At 40.3% G+C, this 17,320-nt stretch overlaps 1 protein-coding gene across 3 annotated transcripts in view; it reads right to left on the reverse strand.

The window, feature by feature from the left end:
- Window positions 1-16,910, reverse strand: part of Vps54 (vacuolar protein sorting 54 homolog (S. cerevisiae)) — a 99,056-nt gene extending 82,146 nt beyond the window's left edge. For 2 of the 3 annotated variants that reach the window (XM_013022520.1, XM_013022519.1), the window contains exon 1: window positions 16,748-16,910. The gene's annotated coding sequence lies outside the window, so the exon portion shown is untranslated. The remainder of the gene's footprint in view (window positions 1-16,747) is intronic. The other variant, XR_001175302.1, reaches the window with a different exon arrangement.
- Window positions 16,911-17,320: the final 410 nt, after the last annotated feature.

Raw genomic sequence — 17,320 nt, forward strand, 5'->3', positions numbered from 1 at the left:
ACAAGTAAGCTGAGAAAGCAAGCCAAGAAAGCTTAAGTTCCTGAGTTCAAACACCAATACAAGCAAAAATAAATAACCAGTCAAGTTAGGGCTCAACAGAGCACCTGCCTAGCAAGAGCAAGATCCTGACTTCAAACCTAAGTACCAAAAAATAAAATAAAAATAAAAAGCTGTTTATAAAGGGGGCAGGGAAGAAGATTAATAAAAAGAATAGTACTTTATATACATTCATGCATGGAAATATCACAATGAAACTTTCCCTCCTCCCCCGGTGGTGGGACTTGAACTCAGGGTCTGGGCTCTGTCCCTGACACTCTGTGCTCAAGGCTAGAGCTCTACCATTTGAGTCACAGCACCACTTACAGCTTTTTCTATTTATGTGGTACTGAGGAACTGAAACCCAGGCTTCATGCATGCTAGGCAAGAACTCTACCACTAAACCACATTCCCAGCCCACAATAAAACTTTTGTTATACTAATTAAAAAATGATATTCATGTTCAAATAACAAAATTGTAAGACATTTTTGTTTGCCTATATCTTTTTGAATTTCTAAATGTTCACATATGAAAATGAATTACTGAGTTGGGCATAACCTTGCACTTAAAAGCCTGGGGCAAAATGCAATCATCTGACACGGACATATGGACTGAGTGGAGGTATCAGTACTAATCCAAATATTAGTCAAGGCTAATTTCTATAAGGAATATTTCTAAAACAAGGTGGTACCTTACTTATTCAAAGACCTATAGATGTTATCCACAAGACTATGGTGTTACGTCAGTCACTCTGGGAACCCACTAGCAGGAGAAAAGAGCCAAGTACAGAACTTAATAGCTGGGTACCAGTGGCTCACAACTGAAATCCTAACTACGCAGGAGGCTGAGATCTGAGGATCAAGATTTGAAGCCAGCCTGAAGAAGAAAGTTCATGAAACTCTTATCACTAATAAACTAACAAAAAAGCCAGAAGTAGAGCTGTTGCTTAAGTGGGAGAATACAAGCCTTGAGCAAAAGAAAGTCATCAAGGACAGGACCCAGGCCCTGAGTTCAAACCCCAGGACCACCACAAACAAAATTAAATGAAACAAAACAAAAATACTCTGAAGGATAAAAAATGGAAGAAATAAAAGTTTGTGGGATTAGTGGTATAGTTCAATGGTAGAGAACATGATTAGTGCAAAGAGTTAAATTCTATCCCAAGTACCTAAAAAAATTGTTGATAAAAGGTATGAGAAAAAGTGAGAGAAATATTAGCCCAGAATATACAAATAAATAAAGAATAAAAGAAAACATCTTCATGTTTCACAATTAGAAAGTTACCAATTAGATCAGAAAACAATGTCAACTCCAATAGTGGGGCTTCCAAACCAGATTACAGAGACTAGTTTGGAATAGAAGGTGGGGAAAGGAAAAACAAATGTTCGAAGCCAAGTGTTGTGATACACATCTCTAATTCCAATAGTCAGAAGGTTGAGACTGGAGGATCACAAGTTTGAGGCTAACTTAGGTTTTTCAGCAAGACCGTGTCTAATAAGAAAAAAAAAAAAAACAATTCAGCTAGTGTTTCAAGACTCAACCATGGCATTATAAATAGAACATGTAGTAAAATCTTTTGATATAAAAAAACGTGTAAAGGGAGGTAAGGATACACAAGCCACTAAAATGTGTCTCATAGGTTTACATACATTCAAAATACAAAAACCTAAATCCAAAATACTATTTTATTTGTTTAACATTACCTGACTTTCTGAAATTTGATTTTAGATCTCTAGCATTCTCTAAATATAATATACTGCTAAGGAATACTGGCAATACAAGGAGTTACTTCTCTTTTACTGGCTGTATGACCTCTTACCTTAATGTCTCAGTGTCCTCATTTGTAAAATGGAATGACAATAGTATTTACCCATAGGAATGGTGTAAGATAAGTTATGTAAGCTCATGGCACAATATTTGGCCTATGTAGATAATACGTAATTTTAACTATTACAATTATTATAACTATCTTTTTTTTTTTTCCCTGTCAGTTGTGGGGCTTGACCTCAGGGTTTGGGCACTGTCCCTGCACTCTTCAGCTCAGGGCAAGCACTCTACCGCTTGAGTGACAGCACCATTTCCGGTTTTCTAATGGTTTACTGGAGATAAGAGTCTCACTGATTTTGCTGCCCAGGCTGGCTTTGAACCATGATCCTCAGATCTCAGCCTCCTAAGTAGCTAGGATTACAAGCATGAACCAGCACCCAGGCATAACTATCTTATTTTTTAAATAATCAGTACTAGCTACTGAGAAGGCTGTGATCCAAGGATCATGGTTCTAAACCAGTCCATGAGACGCTTATCTCCAATTAACCAGCAGAAAGCCAAAAGCAGAACTGTGGCTCAAATAGTAGGGTCCTACCTTGAATGAAAAAGTTCAGGGACAGTACCAAGAAAAAACACAATCTGTAAGCATTAACATTCAGACTGCACCATACAAAATGTTTCAATCAATTTAAACTTTAGGATCCTGATTCCCTCTTTTAGTGCCCTTTTATTTACTAGGTCATAGTATTCGGATAGAGATTGGGGGGAAGGAAAGAGAAGACAAGAATTAGCAAGCCCCACCGGGCTGGTGGCTCACGCCTGTAATCCTAGCTACTCAGGAGGCTGAGATCTGAGGATCGCAGTTCAAAGCCAGCCCGGGCAGGAGAGACCGTGAGACTCCAATCTCCAATAAACCACCAGAAAACCGGAAGTGGCGCTGTAGCTCAAGTGGTAGAGTGCTCGCCTTGAGCTGAAGAGCTGAGGGACAGTGCCCAGGCCCAGAGTTCAAACCCCATGACCGACCAAAAAAAAAAAAAAAGAATTAGCAAGCCAGTGTGGGCAGATTTAATTTACTATTAGAAAAGTTGTCAAAACATGACAACAGTGGTTCTCATTTTCATGCCTGTGGTGTAGTATTGAAAACTGATACTGAGGCTAAGGGGAAGCAGAGAAAGTTTTTGAAACCCAGAGAGTATGAGACCACTTAAGCTTATGCTTCATTTTGGACAGAGAGAGAACTTACGCAATAACTTAAAAAAGGGATCTAAAGAATCAGTTGCCTCACATTCTACATCTGAGCTTAATGCCCCTTTTGTAACAATGAGGAAGAAGATAAGCTGAAACAGGCAAAACCAGATTGCTTGAATCCACTAGTTCAATAGTACAGTGATATGTATTATTAATAAACAAAAGGATCAGAGAGAAAGAAAATAATACAGACAAGAAAAATTAATTATCACTCATATTTAACTAAACACTGTGTAGCCCATGATCATTTGCTTTCAGATTATTTTGCTGGTCTTCAAAACAATTTACTGGGCCTGAACTCAGGACCTGGATGCAGTCCCCTACAGTTTTTTGCTCAAGGCTCGCACTACCACTTGAGCCACAGCTCTACTTCTGGCTTTTTGCTGATTAACTGGACTTTTCCTGCCTGCACTGGCTTTGCCTGAGATCTTATCCTCCTGAGTACCAGGATTACAGGCATAAGCCACTGGCACCTGGCATTTTAGGTTTTGTAAGACAGGATCTATGTAGCCCAAGCTGGCTGAAAATGTGAGATACTCCTGCCTTAGTCCTCCAAGTCCCAGAATTACAGGCATGTGCTACCACACCTGGCTATGTCTATTTTCTATTAAATGGCATTAATAGTTAGCATCTGTGAGAGGAAGCTTACAAGATTAAAACTAGAAAACTATTCCTTAAGGAAAACCATTATATTACATTTTTCTCAGCAAAACAATAATCATTCAGCCACAATGTGGGATGATAAACAGGCCATTATCTTAGTATTTTCAACAGGAAAAAGTGTTCTGAATTTCAAATAAGTGAAATAACTTATTCCAAAAAAAGATTCTAATACCATATCTGTAGTTTGAAAATATAAAGTGGGAATATTTTTACACTGGAGCTGAAAAGGGTACCTTTAAAATATAGTTTTGAATTTAAATTTAGTAGAAAGAAAAAGAAAATGAAAGAGAGGAGAGAAAGAAAAAAAGAGGGGGAAAGGGAGGAAAGAAGGATCTTCATTATATAGTAAATTATTCAAGATCAAAAATATTAAATGTTAAAGGAAAAGGGTAAATAAGTTTAAGACACATTATTGTTCTACCTTCAAACCAATAATAAGTTAATGTTTTAATTCATTAATTACTACTTGGTATTACCTATTACCATACTGGGTCTTACCCCAGTTCTGCTTTATTAACTTCTCTAACTTAACTTCAATCCTGTGGTCAACTCCTTCAAATAGTTTCCCTTTTACATCTTCAGTTGTCACTGTAAGGTTTTCGATGAGGAAAGAACACGCAGGAAGAGGTAAAGGTGAATTTAAAAAAAAGTTTATTGGGGTAAGCTCCTGGGCAAACTCCCAGATCAGGATCAGAGAGGTTGCCCAGAGTCTGGTTGTAGCAGGGTTTATATGCCCAGGGTCAGCAGGAACTTTCAGCATGTAACTTGTTTTGCAAGTTTGAGCGCCCCCAAGAATGATTAGGACAGGTGGTATATAAGGAAGTGGCTTTTCTCAGCTGCCTCTGCCCTCCAGCGGCCTGACAGTCACCTCCACCCATTTTTAATAGAATCGGTCTTTGCTTTATTCCTGGCTCTAAGACACTGCCAGAGAAACCTGTAAAATATGCAGATTACAAATTTATGAACGCCAATCTCAAATAAGCCCCTAATATTGCTCAGCAATCCTTTCGTCTTGAAATACTTCTTTCTCATTCCTTACAGTATTCTTAACAATTATATTACTCTCCTTGTCTTCTCCAGTTTACCTCATTTGATCCAATTGTCAAAAATAACTTTAAAAAAAAGTCCTTTGATAGGACTTTTTCTTCCATAGCTAAATGTACATAATTATCATAATAAATAACTCACAATTAGCATGTGATAGAATGCAATTGTCTGCTCTTTTCCAGGGGTTTCCATTTTTACCACTCACCTGCTCAGGAAAGTTTGAGAATGACCTCATTTCTAAGTCCAATAGTCCATATTCAATCTAAAAAACTAAAAAGGACAGGAGAAAATAGAATCATAAGGAATTAACAAAATGGTTAAAAACTGACAGGCTAACCTGACTTGACCACCCTGGAAAGCTAACAAAGGCAATAAATGCAGAAGGTTAAAAAAAAGGTTAGAAAATCATCTCCAATAATCCACCAAGGTAATGATAATTCATTAATCAACAACAAAACTATTAAATGGTTGTTATGGGTCCAGAGACATGGCTCAGCAGTAGGGTCATCCTAGTGAGTATCCAACCCCAGTACTGTCAAAAGAAAACAAACAAACAAAAAAGATGTTAGAGCCAGAGGCACCAGTGGCTTATGACAGTAATTATAGCTACTCAAGAGGCTCAAATCTGAGGACTAAAGTTCAAAATCAGCCTAGGCAGGAAAGTCCTGAGACTTTTAACTCCAGTTAACCAAAAAGCCATAACTAGAAATGCAGCTCAAGTAATAGAGTGCTAGCTTGAAGCAAAAAATTTCAGGGATGGTACCCAGTCTGAGTTCAAGCCCCAGGCCCAGCACCAAAAAACAATAAACAATAAAAAGCACTAAGATAATGAGTGGGTACCAGTAGCTCATACCAGTAATCCTAGTTATTCAGGAGGCTTAGATCTGATGCTCAGGATTTGAAACCAAGGTAGACAAACCCAAAAGACTTTTATCTCCAACTAATCATGAAAAAGCCTGAAGTGGAAAAGTGGCTCAACTGTTAAAGAGTACCAGCTCTGAGAAAAAAAGATTAAGCTCTGCCCTAGGGCTAGCACCAAAAATAATAATGATAATAATAATAAGAGATTCTACATCTTTCTTGTTGTAATATCTTCAAATTTATAACTACCTTTACCTACACATTTCACAGATACCTAAAATTCAATATCCTCAAAACGTAAAACTCACTACCTGTCATATTTACCTACCTCTTCCACCTGCCAAAAATTTATTCCTTCTCTAAGCTTAATTAATGGCAATACCATCTATGTAGTTCCCAAACTAGTAACTCTAGAACCAATTTGACTCCCTCATCTCCATATTCTTCAATTTCTATAGGAAAAAGGACTGTTCTATGGATCCTACCACCAAAGACATCACAAATTTTTTCCTTGTTTTTGATCCCCAATTGCCAACACTATAGGTCTGACTTTATTTGAAGAATACAACTATCATGAGAATACCCCACACCCCTAACTATGAGACTATAACAAGAGTCTCATTCAATGTCAGAATCTCGTTTGTAGATTTGTAACTGATTAACTCTCATCAAGTCTAAAAACCTCAAAATCTGACCGTAATCTGCCCATCAATTTAACAAAATTGGACACAGTCTTAAAATTAATGACTAGTGTGAGCCAGGTGCTAGTGGCTCACATATGTAATCTTAGCTACTCAGAAAGTTGAAGTCTAAGGATCAGAGTCCAAAGCCAACAGTGCAGCAAAGTCTGGAAGACTCCATTCTCCATTCTCAAATTAGCCGGCAAGGCATGGTTGAAATGCAATAGCAGCAATGGAGAGTTCAAGCCCTGTACTGGCCAAAAAAAAAGATGAGGGGATCTTTCTTGACATATTATAACTTTCAAAATTCTACTTTATTTGCACTATAGGAGAAAACCATAAAGTATGATGCATCATTCATATATAAATGCCTACTCCAACTTCCTCTTAGATAAAAAAGACAAATATTTGAATATGATTCTTCAAATCCAGTTTTTGCTAAGAAAATACCTTTCCATTTTCTAAAATTCAATTTTAAAGTCTAGTATATTAATAATACCCTGGGAGAGAAAGAAGAAAGAAGTGACATTGTCCAAATAGAAATGTAATCATTACTTGACATGAAACTCTAACCCCTCTGTATTTTACCTTTATAATAATAATTTTAAAATTAAATTTAAAAAAGAATACAACACTACCACTTGCTCTTATGTCTCCAGCTCTCTACCTTTCAACTATCCACTGAAAAGTCAGAATAGCTGGAATTCTGTTTACCTTCATCTTTATTTTTCTATAATTGTTAAAGAAAGTTGGCCAGTTTTGCTAACTGAAATTACATTTTTCTCCCATTCAGCTTATATATTTGAATCAACTGAACTCTGAAAGTTATAGCACAACATTTTTACACAAAAAGATGTTGGGGCTGGGAAGGTGGCTCAGTGGTAGAGTGCCTTGCCTCTCATGCATGAAGTCCCGGGTTCAGTTCCTCAACACCACATAAGCAGAAAATCTGGAAGTAGCCCTGTGGCTCAAGTGGTAGAGCACTAGCCTTGAGCTGAAGGACAGCGCCCAGACCCAGAGTTCAGGCCCACAACTGACAACAACAAAAAAAAAAAAGATGTTAAAAAAAAAAAAAACAGAAAAACCTGAGAGTTTTACACAGAAGAGGCTTAAACTCCTATTTCTTGGGCTACGGATGTAGCTCAGTGATATAGCAATTGCCTAGCAAGAGAAGGGCTCTATGTTTGATTGCCAAAACCAACAGACACACAGACACAGACACAGACACAGACAGACAGACAGACACACACACACACACACACAACTTTCTTCAGTTAAATTTCCCAATGGAAGAATAATTATCACTGGTAGAAAACTCCTTCAAATACAAAGAAAGTCATGCATATTAAATGAAAAACAAAATAAATTATTCACAGCAAGGAAATTAATCCACATAACTATAGCTTACTTATAAAGTCTAAAACTTTTTGTGTAAATCACCTCCCAACAATAACTGATATAAATTACATATTTTCATGTTTTCTTTAAAAAGCTTATTTTAAAAACAAGCTAATCTTTCCTGATAACTTGATTTCACCATTATAAAAATCAATTATATTGTGTTAGAATACTTATAACCTCAGGTGTACTGAAAGAAGTCAGACTGCCTTATATCAAGGATCTTGAGATTATGGTGCTATACTAGCTTGTTCTAGTTTGTGTGTGTGAGAGTAAGTCAGGGATAGACTTTGTATTTCTCTTCTTGCTAGAAGCTATCATCAGTCATTATTCTCCACCTCCATATTAATGCCTTTGCAACTTTCAAGTCCTTTTCACATTTGATTGTTTTGAAACAAGCAACTAATGCTTTCATAATGTTATAGTGATACAGAAGTGTAATAGACAAAAACTCATTTAACCTTACAATAAACTTAAAATAAGAAGTATTTTATAGAGAAAACAGATTCAGAAAGACTGAATAATTTCTCTAAGACTATAAATAGTAACATTGATCCTAATTGCTGATCATCTTTCAATACCAAACATATTAAAAACATCAAGAGCTGGGGCTCAAGTGGTGGGTAGATTGTCTGCCTTGTAAGCATAAGGCCTTAAGTTCAAACCTCAGTACTGGGGGGAAAAAAAGATAAAGAGACAAAAGGAGGGGGATTGAAATCTGTATATAAACTTTGAAATGTTTTGAGAATTCACAATATACATATGTGTATACATATATATTGTGTATTAACTAATTAAAACAATGGTCTTTCTTGGCAGTTGAAGCTGCCAAGAAAAAAAAACATAATGACAGCTACAACAAATCTGTTTATTTCGTTTTGATTTTTATCTTTGTTTTGTTTTCGCAGGTCCTAGGGCTTGAACTCAGGGCCCAGGCACTGTCCCTGGGCTTCTTCTGCTCAAGGATAACACTATCACTCAAGCCATAGCTCCACTTCCTGCCCCCCCCTTTTTTTTCTTTTTTGGTCAGACGTGGGTCTTGAATTCTGGGCCTGGACGCTGTCCCTGAGCTCTTCAGCTCAAGGCTAGTGCACTACCACTTGAGCCAGAGCACCACTTCAGGTTTTCTGAGTGGTTTATTGGAGATAAGAGTTTCATATGTTCCTGCCCAGGGATCTCAGCCTCCTAAGTAGCTAGGATTACAGGCGTGAGCCGCTGGCACCCAGCTTTCGTGTTTATTTCTATTTCAAAAATGTATGCAATATATGGAACAGCAAAAGACCTCGCCAACTCAATTCTAGGCAAAAGCAGCAATGCAGGAGGTACCACAATACCAGATTTCAAGCTCTACTATAGAGCCATTATTATGGCTCTATAAAAACAGCTTCGTATTGGCAAGAAAAAAAAAAAAAAAGACCCAAAGACCAATGGAATAGATCAGAAGATGCAGAAATAAAACCAGATACTTACAGTCAGCTGATATTCAACGAAGGAGCCAAAGACATACAGTGGAAGAAACAAAACCTCTTCAACTATTAGTGCTGGGAAAACTGGGCAACCACATGCAGAAAACAGCCTATCACCAAGCACTAACATCAACTCGAATTAAAGACCTTAACAAATCAAACCTGAAACTCTTGAAACTACTGCAGGACAGAGTAGGAGAGACACTTGATCTTATAGGCACAGGCAAGAACTTCCTGAACAGAGTTCCAGGGTCACAACAAATTGGAGACTCGACAAATGGGACTACCTTAAAATAAAAAGTTTCTGCACAGCTAAAGACATAGGAACTAAACTATAGCTATCAATTGGGAAAAATATCAGACAAAAGCCTAATATCCATTATATACAGGGAACTCAAGAAACTAATTCCTCCCAAATCTAACAAACCAATCATTAAATGGGCAAGAGAGCTAAAGAGAGAGTTCTCAGAAGAGATGAAAATGGCAAAGAAACACATGAGGAAGTTTATCATCCCTAGTCATAAAGGAAATGCAAATAAAAAAACAACTATGAGATACCACCTTACCCTAGTCAGAATGGCCTCTATCCTAAATTCAAACAAGGACAAATACTGGCAGGGATATAGAGAAAGAGGAACTCTACTGCACTGCTGGTGGGAATTTAAACTAATACAACCACTCTGGAAAACAGTCTGGAGGTTCCTCAAAAAATTAAACATAGAACTTCCGTACGACCCAGCCATACCACTCCTAGGCATCTATCCTGAGCAAAAGAAACCAGGATACAAGGACGCAGGCACCAACATGTTCATTGCTGCACTGTTGACCAAGATATAGAAACAACCCAGATGCCCCACTACAGATGAATTGATCAATAAGTTGTGGTACCTTTATACAATGGAATATTATGCAGCCATTAGAAAGAACGAAACAATGGCATTTGCAGGGAAATGGATGGAACTAGAATAAATCATGTTGAGCCAAATAAGCTAAGACCAGAGAGACAAATGGCACATGATCTCCCTAATATGCAGATATTAAATTCAAAATGCAACAAGATATAACAAAATAAACAAGAGACTCAAGAAACAAAGGACCTCTTCTGAATTTGTCATCTTGTTTTTAGATGACTCTATGTTCCTGACCCCACATATGGTATCATGAACACATATGAAGGAAGCCAGGAGGAGGGCACAGAATCTAGAACAGATGGGTCCATCAGCTGCACTGGACATTGATGAAACTGAACTAAGCAACTCAAGGGCAGCAATGGGAGGGAGGGAATGAGAGAGAAAGAGGGAACAGCTTACACTAAGTAAAAGGAAAGAAATGTACGGATCACCCTATTTGGAACAAATAGTTGTACTGTCAAAGTTTGTAGAGTTCACAAGCTTTATAGACCATGTTAATGACAATTCACCTTGTGAAGGCTAAAATGTGTTTGTGACTTTAGCTAAGTATCACTATCCCACAATATTGTGAAGTTTATATAATTACTTAATAATTTTTTAAATGTATGTAATAACAACCAACAATGTAAAACAGACTAGTTACATTAAAGGCTGGAGCATGGCTCAAGTGGTCGGTAGATTACCCGATTAGCAAGCATGAGGCCCTAAATCCAAATTCCAGTACTAAAAAAAAAAGACAAACGAAGTGGAGGGAAAAAGATGAAATTTGCATATAAACTTTGAATTTTGGGGGGCATTCACTGTATATATATGTGCATACATACACATTATATATTAACTAAAACAAGTATCTTCTTTCTTAGTTGTTGAAGCTGCCAAGAAAAACAACAACAAAGTTCTGGCTAGCCAGGTGCCAGTGGCTCAGGTCTGTAATCCTAGTTACTCAGGAGGCTGAGATCTGTGGATCGTGCTTCAAAGCCAGCCCAGACAGGAAAGGTGGTGAAACTCTTACCTCTAATAAACCACCAAAAAACCGGAAGTGATGCTATGGCTCAAGTGGTAGAGTGCTGGCCTTGAGCTGAAGAACAGTGCTCAGGCCCAGAGTTCAAGGCCTATGACCAACACACACACACACACAAAAAAAAAAGAGTTCTGGCTAAAGAAAATACTATCATATGTTTATTTCCAATTTCATAGACTTACACAGTAATAACTAATAATGCAAAACATAGTATTAACAAAATTGTAGTACTATAAGGCTGCAATTTTAAGGAAAAAAAGTTACTTTTTTTCTTCAGATGTGAAGGCAATTAAACAGACTAAAGAAATCTACTTTGTCAGAGTTCTTTTTCCTCAACTGCCTTCCCCTGAATAGAGTTGCTGAATAATTTAAAGCATTTCTCTACTCCAAGTATGCCCACAGGAGAATATTTTCCCACCAGATGGGAGTCAAGAACAGTAGCTCAGCTTAGTGCCAATGGCTCATACATGTAATTTTAGAGACTAAGACTTAAGGGGACTGAAGTTCAAAGCAAGCTCTAATATAAAAGCTCATCAAACTATCATTAGCCAGCAAAAAGCTGGACTTGTGGCAAGGTTCAAGTGGTAGAACATCAGTTGTAAGCTACGAAACAGAGAGGGGCTCTGAGTTCAACCCTAGGACAAGGCAGGGGCAGCACCAGGTCAGACCCTTAACAGAATCAGTCAAACCTACCCAGAACAGTAATACTGACATTTGAGTCACATACTTCTTCCTTGTGCTTTGGAGTATGTCCTATGTGTTGTACAATATTTAGCAAAATTGCCTGATATCAATAACATCACTCTGCCCTTCCACCTTCTCTCACACACCTTCAGTTGTGACCATCAAAAAAGTCTCCAGAGGGCTGGGAATGTAGCCTAGTGGTAGAGTGCTTGCCCAGCATGCATGAAGCCCTGGGTTCGATTCCTCAGTACCACATAAACAGAAAAAGCCAGAAGTGGCACTGTGGCTCAAGTAGTAGAATGCTAGCCTTGAGCCAAAGAAGCTCAGGGACAGTGCCCAGGCTCTGAGTTCAAGCCCCAGGACTGGCAAAAAATAAATAAATAAGTTTAAAAAAAAAGTCTCCAGACCCTGTCAAAGATCCCTCAGAAGACAAAAATTATCCTCGGAGAACCATGCTTTTATATGTTAACTGCACTGAATATTTTTAAAAGGAAGCCTCTTTTTTTTTTCGGGGGGGGGGGGGCTGTTCAGTCATGGGGCTTGAACTCAGGTCCTGGGCACTGTCCCTGAGCTCTTTTGCTCAAGGCTAGTCTACCACTTTGTTCCATACTGCTACTTCCAGTTTTCTGGTAGTTAATTGGAGATAGGCATCTCAGAGACTTTCCTGCCCAGACTGGCTTTGAACCACAATCCTCAGATCTCAGCCTCCTGAGTAGCTAGGATTACAGGTGTGAGCCACTAGCACCTGGCCTTAATTATATATTTAATTTTGAAGTTTATCTTTTTAAAAAATAAGTTTATTGCACAAGAAAACAAGTAAAAATTTACAATCTTTAAAGCATTTTTACAAGATTTTCTGACATGATTTAATCTGCACAAATACCACAGGTCAGCCATTTATCCCCCAAATTGGAAGACTACCCAACTCTTTCCCAACTCTGATAGTAAAGTGTCAAATACCCAAATACATTAGAGTCTAAGCAATTCTAACATCTATGGGAAAACTTTTTTCTGTCAAGAGTCAGCTGGAATTTATAAAAGGCCATATAAAATTATCATACAAGCAGACAAATATAGATAGCTAACAAGAAGTATACAGGTGTCTTGTCCTGCACTAAGTGATTATGAAGGCCTTATGAAGCCCTCAGGCTCAACATTCTCCACCTACATACGTTCACATTGTGGCTTTTGAACCAAGTAATCCGGAGATTCAAGCTTCCATCCCTCAGATTTCCTCATCTGCCTCCTGCTATTTGTGAGGCAATAAGAACTTCAAAGGTCTTTTCTAACCTGATATTCTAGTATAGGAAGGCAAAAATACTTCTCCAATCCTTACTGACCCCTAGGGGTCAGTCAAACTTCCTCTTGAGATCATTGAAGCAATTCATGCCAGTTCTTTTCTTCTTAAAACTATGTTGCCAGGCGCTGGTGGCTCATACCTATAATCCTAGCTACTCAGAAGCCTGAGATTTGAGAATCACAGTTCAAAGCCAGCAGGGGCAGAAAGGCCCTGTGAGACTCTTACCTTGAATAAGCTATGAAAAAAACAGAAGTGGAGTTGGATCTAAAAGTGTAGAGCACTGGACTTGAGCAAAAGAGCTGGAGTTTCAGCACCCAGTCCCTGAGTTCAAGCCCCACCACTGACAAAAAAAAAAAAGACAAAAAACTTCATCTTGACACACCTAAATAGTGTATTATTCACACTGTCCCTTTTAATATCAGTGATCAGTTGCTTATTGCCTGACCAACTTTTAAACAAACAAATCAATTTTAAAAAATAACTTTTAAGCTGCTCAGGAGGCAAAGATCTGAGAATTAGCTTGAAGCCAGCCAAGGCATAAAAGTTCAAGACTCCAAAATTAACCAGGTTTTAAAAAAAGCTGGAAGTGGAGATGTGATTCAATTAATAGAGATCAACCTAGAGAAAGAAAAAAAAAAAAGCTAAGCAAAAGTACAAGGCCCTGAGTTCATGCCACAACACTGGCATAAAAATAAATAACTTCAAGCCTGGCACCAGTGGCTCATGCCTGTAATCCTAGCTACTCAGGAGGCTGAGATCTGAGGATCGCAGTTCAAATACAGTCAAGGGCAGGAAAGTCCCTTAGACTCTTATCTCCAATAAACCACTCAGAAAACCAGAAGTGGTGCTGTGGCTCAAGTGGTAGAGCTCTAACCTTGAGCTGAAGAGCTGAGGGACAGTGCCCAGGCCCAGAGTTCAAGCCTCATAACTGACAAAAATAAATAAATAAATAACTTCAAAAAGTGATGAGTGTCATTTATATAAAAGGCCCACACTAGTCATGCACCTGTAGCTCATACCTGTAATCCTAGCAACTCAGGAGGCTGAGATCTGAGGATCATGGTTCAAAGCCAGCCTAGGCAGGAAAGTCATGAGACTCATGTCCAATTAACCACCAATTAAACTGAAGTGGCGCTGTGGCTCAAGTGGTAGAGTGCTCACCTTAAGCTCAAGAGCTCAAGGACAGCGCCCAGACCCAGAGTTCAAGCCCCATGACGGACAAAAACAAAACAAAACAAAAAAACAATGCCCCACACTAGGTAAAAGTCGAGACAGAAAAGTGGTTGAGGGGCTGGGAAGGTGGCTCAGTGGTAGAGTGCTTGCCTTGCTTGCTTGAGGCCCTGGGTTCGATTCCTCAGCACCACGTAAGCAGGAAAAAAAGCCGGAAGTGGCGCTGTGGCTCAAGTGGTAGAACGCTAGCCTTGAGCTGAAGAGCTGAGGGACAGTGCCCAGGCCCAGAGTTCAGGCCCCACAACCAGACCCGAAAGAAAAAGAAAAGTGGTTGACTAGAGATGAGTATGGTGGGGAAAATGTAAGTACTAAAGAGTACAAGGGGGCTTTCTGGGAGAGGGAGTGATGTAAATGTTCTAAAATCAGAATTCCATGATCACAAAACTTAGTAAATGTCAGTCTGGAGATGCACCAATGACCCCTGCCCAGAATGCTTGAGGCCTTAGGTTCCATTTGCAGCATGGTAAAAAAAAAAAAAAAATACAAAAAGAAAAAAGAAAAAATTCTGCAGTTTGCCATTTCATGGGTTATATAAGTTGATTAACTCTGAAAGAAAAGCTTATCTTATTCTGAAATAAACTTTAAGTGTTTCTGAAAATGTAAACATATGCAAATGGATCATCTTTTCCTAGCAAACTGGGTAATTTTTACCAGTCCTACTTTTGAAACCAATGGAAAACATTTCAGAAAGCCAAACACTGCAATAATATTACCTCCACAAGAATAAAATATGTGAGTATCAGCAATATGAGCAGTCTTTAGTTTTACAGTGAAGACTGGTGTAATAATTCTAAAGCTATGCGGAAGAAATAGTACTGTCAAAGCTTGTAGAATTCACAAACTTTATACACCATGACAATGACAATTTGCCTTGTGAAGATTAAAATGTGTTTGTAGGCGCTGAGAAGGTAGCTCAGTGGTAGAGTGCTTGCCTTGGCATGCATGAGGCCCTCGGTTCAATTCCTCAGCACCACATAAGCAAAAAAGGCCGGAAGTGGGGCTGAGGCTCAAGTGGTAGAGCGCTGGTCTACAGATGAAGAGCTGGGGGACAGCGCCCAGGCCCAGGGTTCACACACCACAACCGACAAAAAAAAAAAATGTGTTTGTGATCACTATCCTACAATACTGTGAAATTGATAAAATTTATGTAATCAGTTAATCTCAATAAAGTTATTTTAAAATAATAAAAATAAATTTACTTTTCCCTAATGAAATAATAACAATAATAAAGCTACCAGAACTAAGCACAGCCAAATCACAATAAAACTGCCAACACTACATCTTTGAAACCACATGTTGGTCATTTATCAATTACACACAGGTTGGTCATTTTTACCCAACCAATTATAAGTAATGATGATCACTATTAATCATCAATACTCATTTCTAGGAAATAATTCTCTAAAACAAATTCAGTCAAATCCCATCATCCCATCTGTTACCCCTTAACTGCTTAGAATCAGTTAGGTTCTCAAAGTACCTTTCCAAAGAGCAGTGCCTCGTATTTCTACAAAGCCATTTCCATCAAAAATCTTCGCCTTACGTTACCATACTTGCCTGCATACTACAAATAATGTTTCACATCCCTTGCTCAATAAACACAGACTGGTAAGACTGCCTGGGGTTTGGCAAATCAGAAACATCCAATTAGAAACAAATACACTCCAAACAATGTAATTCTTCGAAAGAGGAGCTTCTAGCCAGACCTCCCCCCCCCCAAAAAAAAAAGATTAAAAGGAATTTTTAAAATGTTTTTTGCAATTCTGGTCGGCCAAAATTCTAAAAATATCATTCCGAACAAGCAACACAAGGACAGATCAAGTGGCTAATCAAAATAGGGAAAAGAGAGAGAGAGTGAGTTCCCAAACAACGACAGGAAGGCAGGGAGGGCCTTTATTATCTCTGCAGAGATAGGAGACAGCAAGCACAACTAAAGAAAATTCATTATGAAACAAACTAGTGCAAACTGAAAACTTATTCTTTGGATTAATCATCTCCAGTGCGGGCAAAATTTATTATTATGGTGATAATGATGATTCTGGTGAGCTTCCAAATGGGACTTACGGGCCCGGTAGGGGAAAAAAGAGGTAAAGTTTTTTTGGGGGGGTGGGGGGTGAATGTCAGTCAAACAGAGGTGATGGAAGTTCCAAGGCCAGGATCCCGAGACATGAGAGGGGCCGGTGCTGCGTCTGCGACCGCAGACTCGGCTTGGGAGCACCGCCGCCGGCCCGGACCCAAGAGGACGAGCGACCAGGAAGACGAGGAGGTGGCAGGTAGAAGGCGAGCTTCGACGCCGGTCCCCAAGTGACCGAAACTCGGAGGCTCGGGGCCGGGGAGGGGCGGGGGTGGGGCCTGGGTCCTCTCCCCGCTGAGCGGAGTGAGGGTGAGCCGCGACCCGCGGGGGGGCCGGGGGAGAGGGCAGCCAGACACCTACCTGCGGGTCCCGGGCAGCCGCCCCCGAGCGAGGCCTAGTGCATCGCCGCCGCCTCCAGCCCTCCCGGTCGCGCCGAGGCTGCTGCTGCTGCCGCCGCCGCTGCTGTTCTGCGGCCGCCGCCGCCCGGAGCCCGGCCAGGCCCGAGCCCGGCTTCCCGCCTCCGTCCCGCGCCGGCTGGCTGGCTGGCTGGTCGGCCCCGGGAGCCGAGGGCCGCCCTCTCGAGCCCGGCTCCGCTCGGAAGTGAGAGGCGGCAGCGGCGGCTCCCTCACGTCTCTCCCGGGTGTCCTGTCAGCCAGCAGTTTCCCCCGGGTCCGCAGCGCCGCCTCCGCCGCTGCTGCCACCGCCTCTCCCACATCCCCGGCCTCCAGGGGAGCCGCCGCCGCCGCTGCTGTTCGCTGCGACCGCTCGCTGCCTTTAGCGCTTCGGGCTCCCTGGCTCCCCGGCTTCTCCTCACCCCGCCGGCCCGGCCAGGCTGGGTCCGGGGAGATCACGCCGGAGGCTGCCGCGAGGCCGCTGCAGCCCCCAGCCCACAATCCACCGCGCGGCTCCGCCGGGGCGGGAGTGCCGCGGCCC

The sequence above is a fragment of the Dipodomys ordii genome, unplaced genomic scaffold (assembly GCF_000151885.1).
Source record: "Dipodomys ordii isolate 6190 unplaced genomic scaffold, Dord_2.0 Scaffold63, whole genome shotgun sequence".
Taxonomy (NCBI): Eukaryota; Metazoa; Chordata; class Mammalia; order Rodentia; family Heteromyidae; genus Dipodomys; species Dipodomys ordii.